We start from the raw sequence: 13,405 nt of genomic DNA, 5'->3' as shown, positions 1-13,405 counted from the left end.
CTTTTGTGTTGTTGTGTTGTGTGTTGTTAAGAGAAGGGGTAAAAAGAGAAGAGGGGGAATGCAGGGGGGGGGGGTAGGGGTTAATTAAAAAGAAAAAAAACTAATTAAAAAGGGGGTGAGGGGGGGGGGAATAAAAAAAAAATTTACCTGACGTCGCCTAATCCGCGGCCGGATCCGTGGTCAGATCCGCAGCCGGAAAACTTGCCAAATTCGCGGTCAATCCGCGGTCTAATCCGCCGACGCGGATTAGGCGTCCAAATTTTTCTTTTTTTTTCTTTTTATTTTTTTATGTTTGTACCTACCTCTAGGCTACTTACGTAACCCCGACGAATACAACAAATCAATGGATTGCCTCCCATGAAGCGCCTGATTTAACGTCACGACACGACGCAGGCTTTGATCATCACTCCTCATTCGCATACAGGGGCTCTTCCAAAGTTATTACCACTCTATCCCCTTTTTCTGCGGCCATTCCAAGGTAATGTTTCAACCTTTGCCCATTCACCGTGAACTTATTTGTCCCATCTTCTGATTCAATCTCCACAGCTCCACTTAAGAACATTTGCACCACTCTGAAGGGTCCTGACTAGCGGGACTTCAACTTACCCAAAAACAATCTCAATCTCGAGTTGTATAACAACACTAGATCTCCGAGTTTGAAGTTACTATCAAAGATGTGCTTATCATGCATTAGTTTCATCCCTTTTTTGTATCGTCTAGCACTCTCAAATGCCTGGAACTTGAATTCCTCGAGCTTATGTAACCCAGTGACTCTGCTGGTGCCTGCGGTCTCCATATCCAAATTCAACTGCCGCAATGCTCAAAGTGCTTTTTTTTTCGAGCTCTACCGGAAGGTGGCATGCCTTTCCAAACACCAACTTGTACGGTGACATACTAATTAGAGTTTTGAATGATGTGCGGTACGCCCACAATGCATCATCTAGCTTCTTCGCCCAATCGGTCCTTGTTGCATTCACTATTTTTGTAAGGACACTTTTAATTTCCCTATTTGACACTTCAACTTGCCCGCTCGACTGTGGGTGATAAGGGGTGGTCACCTTATGACGAACTCCGTACTTCTCCAACAGTCGTGCGAACGCTCTATTGCAAAAATGGGTTCCACCATCACTGATTATAGCTCTCGGGGTGCCAAAACGTGTGAAGATGTTTTTCTTTAGGAAGCCTGTTACCCCTTTTGCATCATTGGTTGGGAGAGCCACCGCTTCGACCCACTTGGAGATGTAGTCAACCGCTACCAATATATATTTGTTACCATACGAGCTGACGAATGGCCCTATAAAGTCGATCCCCCACATGTCAGAAACCTACACCTCTTGAATTGTGGTCATTGGCATCTCGTGACAGCGAGAAATGTTGCCTGTCCTATGGCATTCATCGCAACTTCTGACCCAAGCATGAGCATCCTTTAATAGAGTTGGCCAATACAAACCCGATTCCAACACCTTAGCTGCTGTTCGAATTCCTCCAAAGTGTTCACTATATGGTGAAGCATGGCACGCCTGCAAAATAGAATGTTGCTCTTTCTCGGGGATACACCTCCGGATCATGTTATCTACACATATTTTAAACAGTAGAGGTTCATCCCAATAATAAGACCGACAATCGCGAAAGAACTTTTTCTTTTGAATTGAAGAGAGTTCATTAGGTACAATACCGCTTGCTAAATAATTAGCAATATCAGGATACCACGGCGTCTCCTCCATTGTCACTGCTAGTAACTGTTCATCTGGGAATGTCTCTATTATATCCTCAACCTCTACCTTCCTTTCATCTCCTTCCAACCTCGAGAGGTGGTCTGCTACTTGGTTCTCTGTCCCTTTTCTGTCACGGATCTTCATATCGAATTCTTGTAGCAAAAGAACCCAGCGAATCAAGCGTGGCTTTGACTCCTTCTTTGCTATCAAGTACCTAATTGTTGCATGGTCAGTATAAACAATAACTTTTGAACCAATCAAGTATGACCTAAATTTGGCGAATGCAAAAACTACAGCCAACATCTTTTTTTACGTCACGGTGTAATTGAGTTGTGCACCGATTAGCGTTCTGCTTGCATAGTAAATTGGGTGCATCAGTTTATCCTTTTGCTGCCCCAAGACTGCTCCTATAGCATAGTCACTTGCGTCGCACATGAGCTCGAACGATTGCTCGCAATTGGGTGCAACAATGATGGGTGCAGTCACCAATCTCTTCTTCAACTCCTCAAATGACAACCTGCAATCATTAGAAAACACAAAGGGCTGATCCTTTTCAAGGAGTTTACATAAAGGGCTAGAAATCTTAGAGAAATCTTTTATGAATCGCCTGTAGAACCCGGCGTGCCCAAGTAAACTTCTCACAGCCTTGACTGAAGTAGGCGGTGGCAACTTCTCAATCACGTCAACCTTAGCATGGTCAACCTCGATTCCTTTGCTGGACACTCGATGCCCCAGGACTATCCCTTCTTGTACCATAAAATGACACTTTTCCCATTTCAGCACTAAGTTTGTCTCCATACATCTTTTGAGCACTCTTCTTAAATTGTGAAGGCAGTCCTCGAATGAATCCCCCACCACGGAGAAATCATCCATAAATACCTCCATAATGTCTTCAACCATGTCCGTGAAAATGGCTAACATACACCGTTGGAATGTAGCTGGTGCATTACAAAGCCCAAAAGGCATTCTCCGAAAGGCAAAGATGCCATACGGATAGGTGAAGGATGTTTTCTCTCTGTCTTCGGGGGCTATTGACATCTGATTGTACCCCGAATATCCATCCAAGAAACAGAAGTGAGATCGCCCAGCCAACCTGTCCAACATTTGGTCAATGGATGGCAAGGGAAAATGGTCCTTCCGGGTAGTTGTGTTCAATTTTCGGTAATCCATGCAAATCCGCCATCCCGCGACTGTACGAGTCGAGATCAACTCGTTATTCTCATTTTGCACGACTGTCATTCCTCCTTTTTTTGGCACACACTGAACAGGGCTGACCCAATTGCTGTCAGAGATGGGGAAGATGATACCCGCATCAAACCATTTGATCACTTCCTTCTTCACCACCTCTTTCATATTCGGGTTTAGCCTTCGTTGATGTTCTCTGGAAGGTTTGTGCCCTTCTTCCAAGAGAATCTTGTGCATACAAAAAGCTGGGCTGATACCCTTTATGTCCACCATGGTCCAACCAATGGCAGTCTTACATTCCTGTAACATCTGTAGGAGTTGCTCTACCTGCACAGCTAGCAAACCAGATGATATAATAACAGGTAAAGTAGAATTAGGCCCTAAGAAAGCGTACCTGAGGTGAGCTGGAAGCGGTTTCAGGTCCAACTGTGGTGGCTCCTCTATCGATGGTTTCACAGGTGGTGTTGTTCTTTCTTCTAAGTGTAGGGGCTCGAATTGGGGTTCCCTTGTCCAAAACCTTGACCTTCGAGAGCCATGACCCACTCTGCCAACTCCTCACCATCTACATTTTCCAGATTCATCAAGCAAGCTTCTAAAGGATCCCTGACATTAATAGTCTCATCCTCCTCTTGTAGTATCATATCTACGGCCTCCACTAGATTGAATATTGAATATGATTTCTTCATTGTTGAACATTGAATATGATTTCTTCATTGTTCAACCTCATTTTCAATTCCCCAGTCTCACAATCAATCAATGCTCTCCTAGTGGCTAAAAATGGCCTGCCCAGAATGATTGGTATCTCTTCATCCACTTGACAATCAAGAATCACGAAGTCTACAGGGAATACAAATTTCCCCACTTGAACAAGCACATCATCAAGAATTCCGATCGGTCTTTTCACTGTGCGATCAGCCAGTTGCAGCAACATTGAGGTTGGTCTAGCTCTGCCAATGCCCAGTTTTGTATAGATTGCTAAGGGCATCAAGTTTATACTGGCTCCCAAATCACACAATGCTTTAGAAAAAGTATAACTCCCAATGGTGCATGGGATAGTGAAACTACTTGGATCAGACACCTTTTTGAGCCATAGGTCTTGTCACTACCGCGCTGCAGGTCTGCGTCACGGTTATAGTGGACAGGTCCTGGAAGTCAAATTTTTGCATACCCTAGCATTTCCCTCAAAGCATCCATTAGTGGAATATTCAATTGAATTTGTCTGAGCATTTCCATGAATTTCCTGTATTGATCATCTTTCTTTTGCTTTGCCAACCTCTGAGGGAATGGTGCACGAATCAACCTCTGCCCACTACTTTGCGTCTTTTCTTTGCTGGAAGCTTTTTCTACTACCTGTTCTGGGAGTTGTTCACCTTCCTTGTCCTTACCCTTGTCAACCTGTGATTGCTCGATTACAACCTCGGTGAGCTCTGTTGACTCATCGGTCTCTAATGTAACTGGGGCAGCTGGAGTAGTTGGCGTTGTTTCTCTCCTGGATTGAGAAACTTCTTGCTCCCTGTCTAAATCTCTCCCATTCTTGAGACTCACTGCCATGAGCTGATTCGGGTTCTGCTCCTTTGGATTAACGGTTTTATCTGCAGGCAATGTTCCTTGTAGGCAATTGTTCAAGGCCATAGATAGCTGTCCCAATTGAGTTTCAATGCCTTTGATTGCTGAATCATGTGCAGCTAACTTCTTTTGCACCTTTTATTTGTCCCAATGAGTTGTTGCAGTGTAGCCCTGATTTTTGATCATGTTACTATCATGCTGCTTATGAGGTGGTTGGTAGGTCAACTGTTGCTGGTGTTGCTGATTATAGCCATGTTGCCTTTGATAAGGTATGACTTGGCCTTATGGTCGTGCTCCTCCTGGATTGGGGTTGTGCTGTGGCTGGTTCGGTCTGTATTGCTGGTTTGCTGCTGGTCCCCATTGCTGCCCACCTTGCCTCTGACCTCCAAAATTATTGACATAATTCATGTCTTCTGTGAATCCCTGGTTGTCATTCTCTCCACTCCACGAGCACATATATGACTGGTTTATGCAAGGAGTGCACAAGCCTCCATTTGTGGTATCTACAATGTGTACCTGTTTCGTACCCCTCTCATCGATTTTCTTTGTCAGTAAGCTCATCTGGGTCATAAAAGTGGCTATGTTTTCTGCATATGTGTTGTTTGGGTCAAGAGCGACAGAATGCACTATTGGAGTGAGTGTTGTGTCTCTCGTCATCCGGCCTGAATTTTGAGACATCTTGTCAAGAAGAATCTTGCACTCTGAAAGTTTTGCTCAAGAATGCACCCCCGGCAGAAGCATCTACATTGGCCTTCAGACTGTCAGCCAAACCCATATAGAATCTCTGTCCCAGTATCTGGTCCGGAATGCCATGGTGAGGGCACTTCACCAACATGCCCTTAAACCTCTCCTAGGTCTCTTGCAAAGTCTCAGCCGGTTTCTGCCTGAATTGCAATATCTTATCAATCTGCCTGGCAGTTTTGTTGGGTGGATAAAACTTGTTTAAGAACTACTTGACTAGTTCCTCCTAAGTAGAAATGGAGCTTATTGGGAGCGAATTCAGCCAAGTTTGAGCCTCCCCTGTTACTGCGAATGGGAACAATAATAATTTAATTGCCTCAGGAGTCACATTCGGCTGTCTTTGAGTGACACATATTGATAGGAAGTTCTTCACATGTTGTTGTGGGTCTTCGATGTATGACTCGGAGAACAGCCCTTTATTCTACAACAGGTGCAGCATGTTGTTGGTAATCTGGAATGTCTCCGCTTCTATGGGAGAACCGCAATTGCTGTGGCCAGGTTATCAGCAGTTGGTTGCGCCCAATCATAAAGAGCAGCTTCTGGCACAAGAGGTGCTACCACTCTGGTGTTTGGGTCATCTAGATCATTCCTGTTGTTCCCGTTGACGTTGTTTACGTCATCCATTTCAATTTCAATTTGTTCGCTTTGTTTCAACTGTTTGCTCTTCTTGTTAGCCCGGCTCAATGTCCGGAATGATTTCTCGGGATCTGAGAGTCCTTCAAAGAGTTCACCAATTCTCGAAGAGCTTCTAGGCATGCACCTGAGTTACAGAAGAGTTCAACCATGAGAATTTCAATGGAAATCTTTTACACCACAGAAAGTTTATCAAGACTAATAATCCTAGAAATTCTTCAAAGTTGCAATAAATAACACCGTTAGTTCCCCGGCAACGGCGCCAAAATTTGATCACGAAGGACTAAGCGGTCGCAGCAAATATATAATCTGGTTCAGTCCGGAGTCGAATCCCACAGGGAACTAACCTATTTACTACAACTTTTAACACTACTAATGAATAGCTCAAACAATCTCCGGATGCAAGATTTTTAATGGATAAAGAGTAGAATTTAGTTAACTAAGGAAAAATAATAATAAAACTAGCAATAATCAAGAATAGAGTTGAATTCAATGGTAAAATGGTCTAGGGTTATTGATTTCCCTAATTGTCGAATTAATTCCTGACACGTTAGCTATAATCTCGCCGTAATACGCTATAATAAATATGAGTTCTGGGTTACCGCAATTATCTCTCGATCAATTACGATAATTTACTAGAAGCATTCTCTCGAACTACTCTAGTTAACAACTTATGCAACTCAGAATTATTCCACCAAAGCTTCGTTATCTCTAACCCTGCTTTTAGATTCAAGTAATTAATCTCTTAACTTACCCAAAAGTGGTGTTGTTCAACAACAATCTAACCCAGTGTTCTTTCTCAAGCAACACAAGGTAACTAGACACGATTAATCAAGGGCCCTTTCAATTAATCACAGGAAAATACATAGTCGAACAATTATAGATTAAGAAACGACTTAATTATATCAAAACGTAATCAAGACTTCATCCAACAATTGGTTCCATCAATCCTAGATTAGAGGTTTAGGTACGCATAATTGTTTTCACAATCATAATGATATAATTCATTCTCAATGATAAAAACAAGACGAAGAAAGGTAAAAACTCTATGTCAAATCTTCTGCCTTGCTTCTTGCCTGTTGTTGCCTTCCAAAAAAAACACTTCAAAAACCTCGATATCCTCTATTTGGGCGAGTTGGGCTTATTATAGGTCAAGGAGAGTCGTCCTAAAAATTACACAACTGACCTTGCAATGTTTGGCTCCAAACACCCCGTCTGCGGCCGCGGATGGACTGCGGATTGACCGCGAATTCGATATATGTTCTGTCCGCGGCCGCGGATTGACCGCGGACCTGGGCACGGATTTCATCCTTGCTTTTTCTTCTCTTTTTCGATCGTGTTGTCCTCCGATTGGCCTTCCATGCTCCATATTGACTCCAAAATACACTTTTAGCTTTCTCCTAGCTCGGAGTGGCTCCTGCAAAGCAATAAACTCGTAATTAGAGCATTTTGTTATCTTTTACAATCAAACATAGGTAAAGTGCATCTAAGTTAGAGTGTAAATATTAGCTAACTTTCATGATTATCATCTATTATTAAATTCTTACGAGCTAATAAATTATTTTGCTTGGTCCCATGTTGACATGACATGAATCTCCCCCGATGTGATAAATCACAAGCTTAACATAGACCCTCGATATCCTCCATTCAAGCAAAAGAAAAGAAAATATAGGCCTAAGCGAAATCAAGTCATCAAAGACGAGGCATATAAACTTCTAAAAATAAAATCGGTTCAAGAAGTTAGGTATCCGAATTAATTGGCCAATGCATGGTAGTCATAAAGATGAACAAAAAGTAGAAGGCGTATCGATTATACTGACTTAAATAATGCATGTCCCAAATATTCTTTCATGTTGACGCATATCGACCGCTAATAGACATGACGGCCAATCACGAATTATTGAGATTTTTGGATGTGTATACCGAATACAACCAAATCATAATGGATTTGAAAGATCAAAAGAAAACCTGTTTTATTACAAATGGGGAGACTTATTATTACAATGTGATGTCGTTTGGATTGAGGAATACAAGGGCTACATACCGGTATTTAGTGACTCGAATGTTCAAGGATTACATCTGAAAAATCATGGAAGTTTACATTGATGATATGTTAGTAAAGTCGGTTCAGGCCATAGATCATTTGAGTCACTTGAGAGAAATATTTGTGACTCTCCAAAAACACAATATGAAATTAAATCTAAAAAAATACGCATTTTGGGTGGCCTCCGAGAAATTCTTGGGATTCCTTGTTGCTAACAAGGGATTGAAGTCAATTCGGATCAAATCAAAGTTATCGAGGGAATATCGGACATCTTGACAAATAAGAAGGAAGTACAACGGTTAACAGGCAGCATAGCAGCTCTAGGATATTTATCTCAAGGTCATCAGAAAGCAGTTTTAAGTTCTTTTCGGTGCTGGCACCAAAATATCAACATGCACTCAGTGATTTGAAAGTTACCGGGAAAAGCCACATTTACTCGCAAAGTCCCAAGAAGTAGAATGTTTGTTGGTCTTCCTAGTAGTTTTGGAGATCTCAAAAGTGCAATATTGGTCTGAGAAAATAAAGGTCCACAATCCCCATTTCCTATGTTAGAAAATCACTACTAGATGAGAAAACAAGACTCACTTAGAAAATTGGCCTTAACTTTAATGACGGTTGTCCGAAAACTAAGACCATATTTTCATTGTCATCCAACCTCGACAATCATGAATTTTTTTGTTATGGAGCATCCTCCATAAATTGGAGCTCTCGGGTGACTAGCCAAGTGGGTGGTCAAACTTAGTGAATATGACATAACATATCAATCTCGTACTGTCATCAAATTTGAAGTCTTAGTTGACTTTGTGGCTGATTTCAGCATGAGTATCCTTCTGGAGGACGAAGAAGAAATAATCGCTGCCTCTGATGAAATATCCCCTAGAGACTGGAATCTCTTTATTGATGAGTCCTCTAGTGTCAAAGGGTCTAGTTCTGGAGAGTACTTATTGCTCCATCTAGAGATAAAATTAAGCAATCTATAAAATGGCATCCTATAACCAACAATAATGTTGATTATGAGGTTGTAGTTATAGGACTTAAGCTAGCTAGCGGACTCGACTTAGAACACCTCGAGTTAAAAAGCGACTCTCAACTGGTGATAAATCAAATACAAGGAACGTACACAACACGAGAGACCCGGATGCAGTAATATCTAAACAAAATTACAACATTTTTGGATCACTTTCGGAAATAGAAACTCATTCAGCTACCTCGAGATGAGACGCGCTTGCTAACCTCGGGACAGCTGCTAAGATCACCGACTCAAGATGTAGCTCGGTGGTCCACCTATTCTATTTTGACATTAACTAAAGCAAGAATAAGGTAAGCAAAGCCAATATAATTTGGACTGGCACAACAAATTTGTGAACTACTTGTAGAACGGATTGTTGCCCGAAGATCGAAAGCAGCACGCTAACTTAAAGTACAAGCAAATATGATATTGCCTCGCTGAAGAAGGATCTATAGTGGTCTTTTAGCCAAGTTCCTTGGACCCGGATAAATAGAGTACGTCATGAGAGAAGTCCACGAAGGGACTTGCAAAAATCATTCTGGAGATAGGTATTTGGTTTGAAAGATCATCAGAACTAGTTACTACTGGCCCGGGATGGGAGAAGACGCTAAAGCATTTGTTAAAAAGTGCGAAAAATACGAGCAGTTCGTGCATCAACTACACCAACCAGTAGAGTCGTTATATTCCATCCTCTCCCTCTTGGTATTTTACGAAATGGGGATGGACATAATAGGACCGTTGCCTCAAGCTCCGGGTTAGGTAAAAGTATTTACTCGATTAACCAATTACTTCTAATTGGATTGAAGTAGGAGCATTCACAAAAGTCTGAGAAAAACAAGTAAGACTTCATATGGAGGAACGTAATAAACCAGTTTGGGGTCTCTAAAGAGATAGTTTGAGATAACGGGCCACAGTTCATCGGAGCTAAAGTGACCCAGTTCTTAGATGGGTAAAAAATCACAAGGATAAATACATCCCCATATTATCTAGGAGCCAACGTCTAAGCAAAATCATCAAATAAAGTCCTGCTAAACAACTTGAAAATGGTTTAAAAACACCAACAAAAGATGGACAGAGGAACTGTTTAACCAAAAAGTGGGATTTCGGCCAAACCTTATTTTTAGAAGAACTCGGGTTACTGATAATCAAATAGAAATATGAATAATGGATGTAAATAAAAGTTGAATAAAAAGCGAAGTAAATCAGTATATTCCAGTAGTATTTCGTGTCTTTACAAATGATCAGGTTGCCCCTTTTATAGCTATTTCTAGGTGATACGTTTTGCCTTTGCCATAATAAGGCCATTATAGACAATTAAAGGTATTTAATGCTACGTTATAAATGTTAATCATTGTACTTCAATACAGATTCTCTAACGTTCTCAGTATTTAATGCCTATTAAATACTGTATCCGTTCCCACTTTTGCTGTCAGGTTCATTCTCTTATCTTGACTTTTGAACATAAAGAGGTGCGGGCACCGAGTCTCTTGAATCTCTGTTCGTGTCTGTTGTATCTCGTGCCTCTTTAACTATTCTTTGCTGATCGTCATCCTTTGACCAGTCTACGTGTCATGACACGTCATCTTTCATTGAATTCAATATATATGAACTCGATTTTTACCAATACAGCACTCATCTCTTGACTGATGAACATTAGTTTTGTGAAGTAATGGAGTACGTATATGGACTAACCTAGTATCATAAACATTTTATTTTAAGAAAAGAAAAACAAGCTTAAGCAGAGCGTTTGAGAATTATCGATAGTTCATTTTGAGGGAACTAAACAAGATTAAATGGTAAGCATTTTGTAAGAAATATATATATATATATATATATATATATATATATATATATATATATATATATATATATGCGCATTAATTGACTCGATACATGAGTAGGTGTGAGTAAGTAAATATTTAGTAATTTCTGTCATCTGCTCTCCATTCTGTCACGTTCATCATTCATTAATTCATAAGTTTCCAAGTCCGCGAGAAATATTAGTATCTACTACGTACCACACATAATTGACTTGCAAAGCGTCTTTGGTGGCTGTTGTCATACAGCTAATATTTACTTTACTTCACTTGTTTTCATGGGTAGCAAACTCAAGAACTACAGTTGCTTTCATTGGAATAATTTTTCCTATTGAACAACAAGCTGGGCTTGTTGACGGCCGAGGAGCTTTTGCCGGAATCTCACAAGTGTTTTGTCTAAAGAAACATATGGACTTAACGCCTAGATAACATGCAATACTTGGAAAAAGGAGAAATTCAAAGACTGAAGCTGTTTTATAATTCATAGGATGAGCAGGCTACAATACAGATTTCTTTATCTTTGAGTTCTTGTGATCTTGTACAAAATCTGTTCTAAGGTTTTGTCATTTTATTCATCCCCTTTTGTATACATAGGGGACATATATAGCGTAATAGAATATACAAAGAAATACAAATCAAAAGGTTTTCCTACAGTCTTCGGGTTCTAACATTGGCAGTGAAGCCATAGCTCGTTTAAATTACTAGTGTTTGCGGGTAAAATTGGGGATAAAGTTATTCTCCATTTCCCGATGAAGAAACATGGGACGACGTGGTTCATTGCAGGCTCGATACAATCGAGGGTTCCCCAGATCAGAGCCCGAGGACGAATGACACACCGAGATTCGGACATGACCGAACATGAAAGGAATTGAGCTCGAGCAAGACGAAGAATCGAGGCTAAAGGAAAGATGGTTAGAAAGGACAAACGAGGGGCCAATATCGGCCCTCAACCGGACATTACGGCACAAATATCACCCGATATCGTATCTTGATTTGCTAGAAGAGAAAGATTTTGACCTTATTTAGACTTGTACTAGGACTGAAGCTCCCTTACTATAAAGGGGAGAATATTTCATTTTTAAGACCGCTATTGACACGTATATCAAAGAAATAAAGTTTATTTTTGTCTTCTAGCGATTATTCAAAGCATTCTTCAGTTACTCTTTCTTTAGTGCAACCAAGTCCGTATCGAGAGCTCGATCGAAGCCAGTTTCAGTGATTCAACTTAAAGCCAGACTTAACTGTTTTATCTCTCTTTAATTTAATTATTTGCTGTTCTTAGACCATTTGTGTCCTTTAACCGCGTATAAATTCAATTGTTACTCATTTTAAGGGTAAACAATTAAATTTGTAATTAAATAGTTAATGAATTTCTAATACAAATGCATGATGTATTATTTGGAACTAGCAATTTTTTCCTTGCTTTCTCCATTCCCACCATATTGTACAACCTTCCTTGTCTGCAAGAACATTGTCTTTTCATTCATGACTTGTACCTTTTACATTTCTTTCACTGACCTACCTCTAAACCACTAAGACCATTCACCTCTCCAGACCCCCACTCCTTGTGCATGTTGAAACGTAGCCATCAAATGTACAAAACTTTCTACTTAGTGAGCAAACCAAGGACAAGCTTGGCCTAAAACGGCTCAATGATACTCTTAACATGGTGTGATATTGTCCGCTTTGGGCCAAGCCCACACAGTTTTCCTCAAAAGGCCTCACACCATTAAGAGATCCATACACCTTATATGTAGACTCCCAATCTTTTCAGCTACCAATGTGGGACTTTGTTCGCACACCCAACAATCTCCCCCTCGAACTAAGTTCCACGTGGCCCACTACCACGATCCACGGGTCAATTTTCGAGATTCACTGTGTGCCACCCACATTGTTAGAGTATTATGGCAACCGAAGCCCGCAACTAGCTTCTTCTTGTGTGTGCACGCCCCTNATGCGCACCCGAATTTAGGAAGGTAAATTATTAAAGTAACGCGCCTAAAGCAACTACGCGTTGTTAACTTTGCGAGGGCCATGAAAATTCGACTAAATGGCACGCCTCGATATCTAAGGATTTAGATATTCAAGAACAATTAAATGAGGGCCGTGCATTTTGAGATTTTATTTGGCACGGCACACCTTGACTCCAATTCTGGTGTCCATCTTATTTCAGCACAATTTTTTTTCATTTCAAGAATAATAGGTGCTAGACCACTAACTAAAATTATGTAGCTTTTGAGCATGAGCTATAATTAATCCTGCATGACTAAAGCACATAAACATGGACTTGCCGCCACACAATTTACAAACTAGAATGTGCACAGAAAGAAAATACCACAAAACAGTAAATACAACAACTATATATCACCAAACAAGAAAAGCAAATGTAAAGCTTGTTAGACTCATGTACTATCTAACCAAGTGAAGAACGATTAGTCATAGCAAGAGAGGAAACTGGTTGCAGCACCTCATACAAACTCAAGTGCACTGTCCAACAAAAAGCCCAATAAAAATGGTAAAAAAAACAAGTAACTAGCATGTATTATTCCACAACAAACTTATCACAAATCCAGAATATCACAAATTCAGAATATTGCAAACTCACGCAAATTTGTCACTGAAATATCACATGGACGAAATCAAGGAATAAAAAGGATAAGGCAGGAATGGACCTTAGTGAGCAAATCGCTTCCAT

The sequence above is a fragment of the Nicotiana attenuata genome, chromosome 7, assembly GCF_001879085.1.
Source record: "Nicotiana attenuata strain UT chromosome 7, NIATTr2, whole genome shotgun sequence".
Lineage (NCBI taxonomy): Eukaryota > Viridiplantae > Streptophyta > Magnoliopsida > Solanales > Solanaceae > Nicotiana > Nicotiana attenuata.
Note: the sequence above shows the minus strand (reverse complement) of the source record.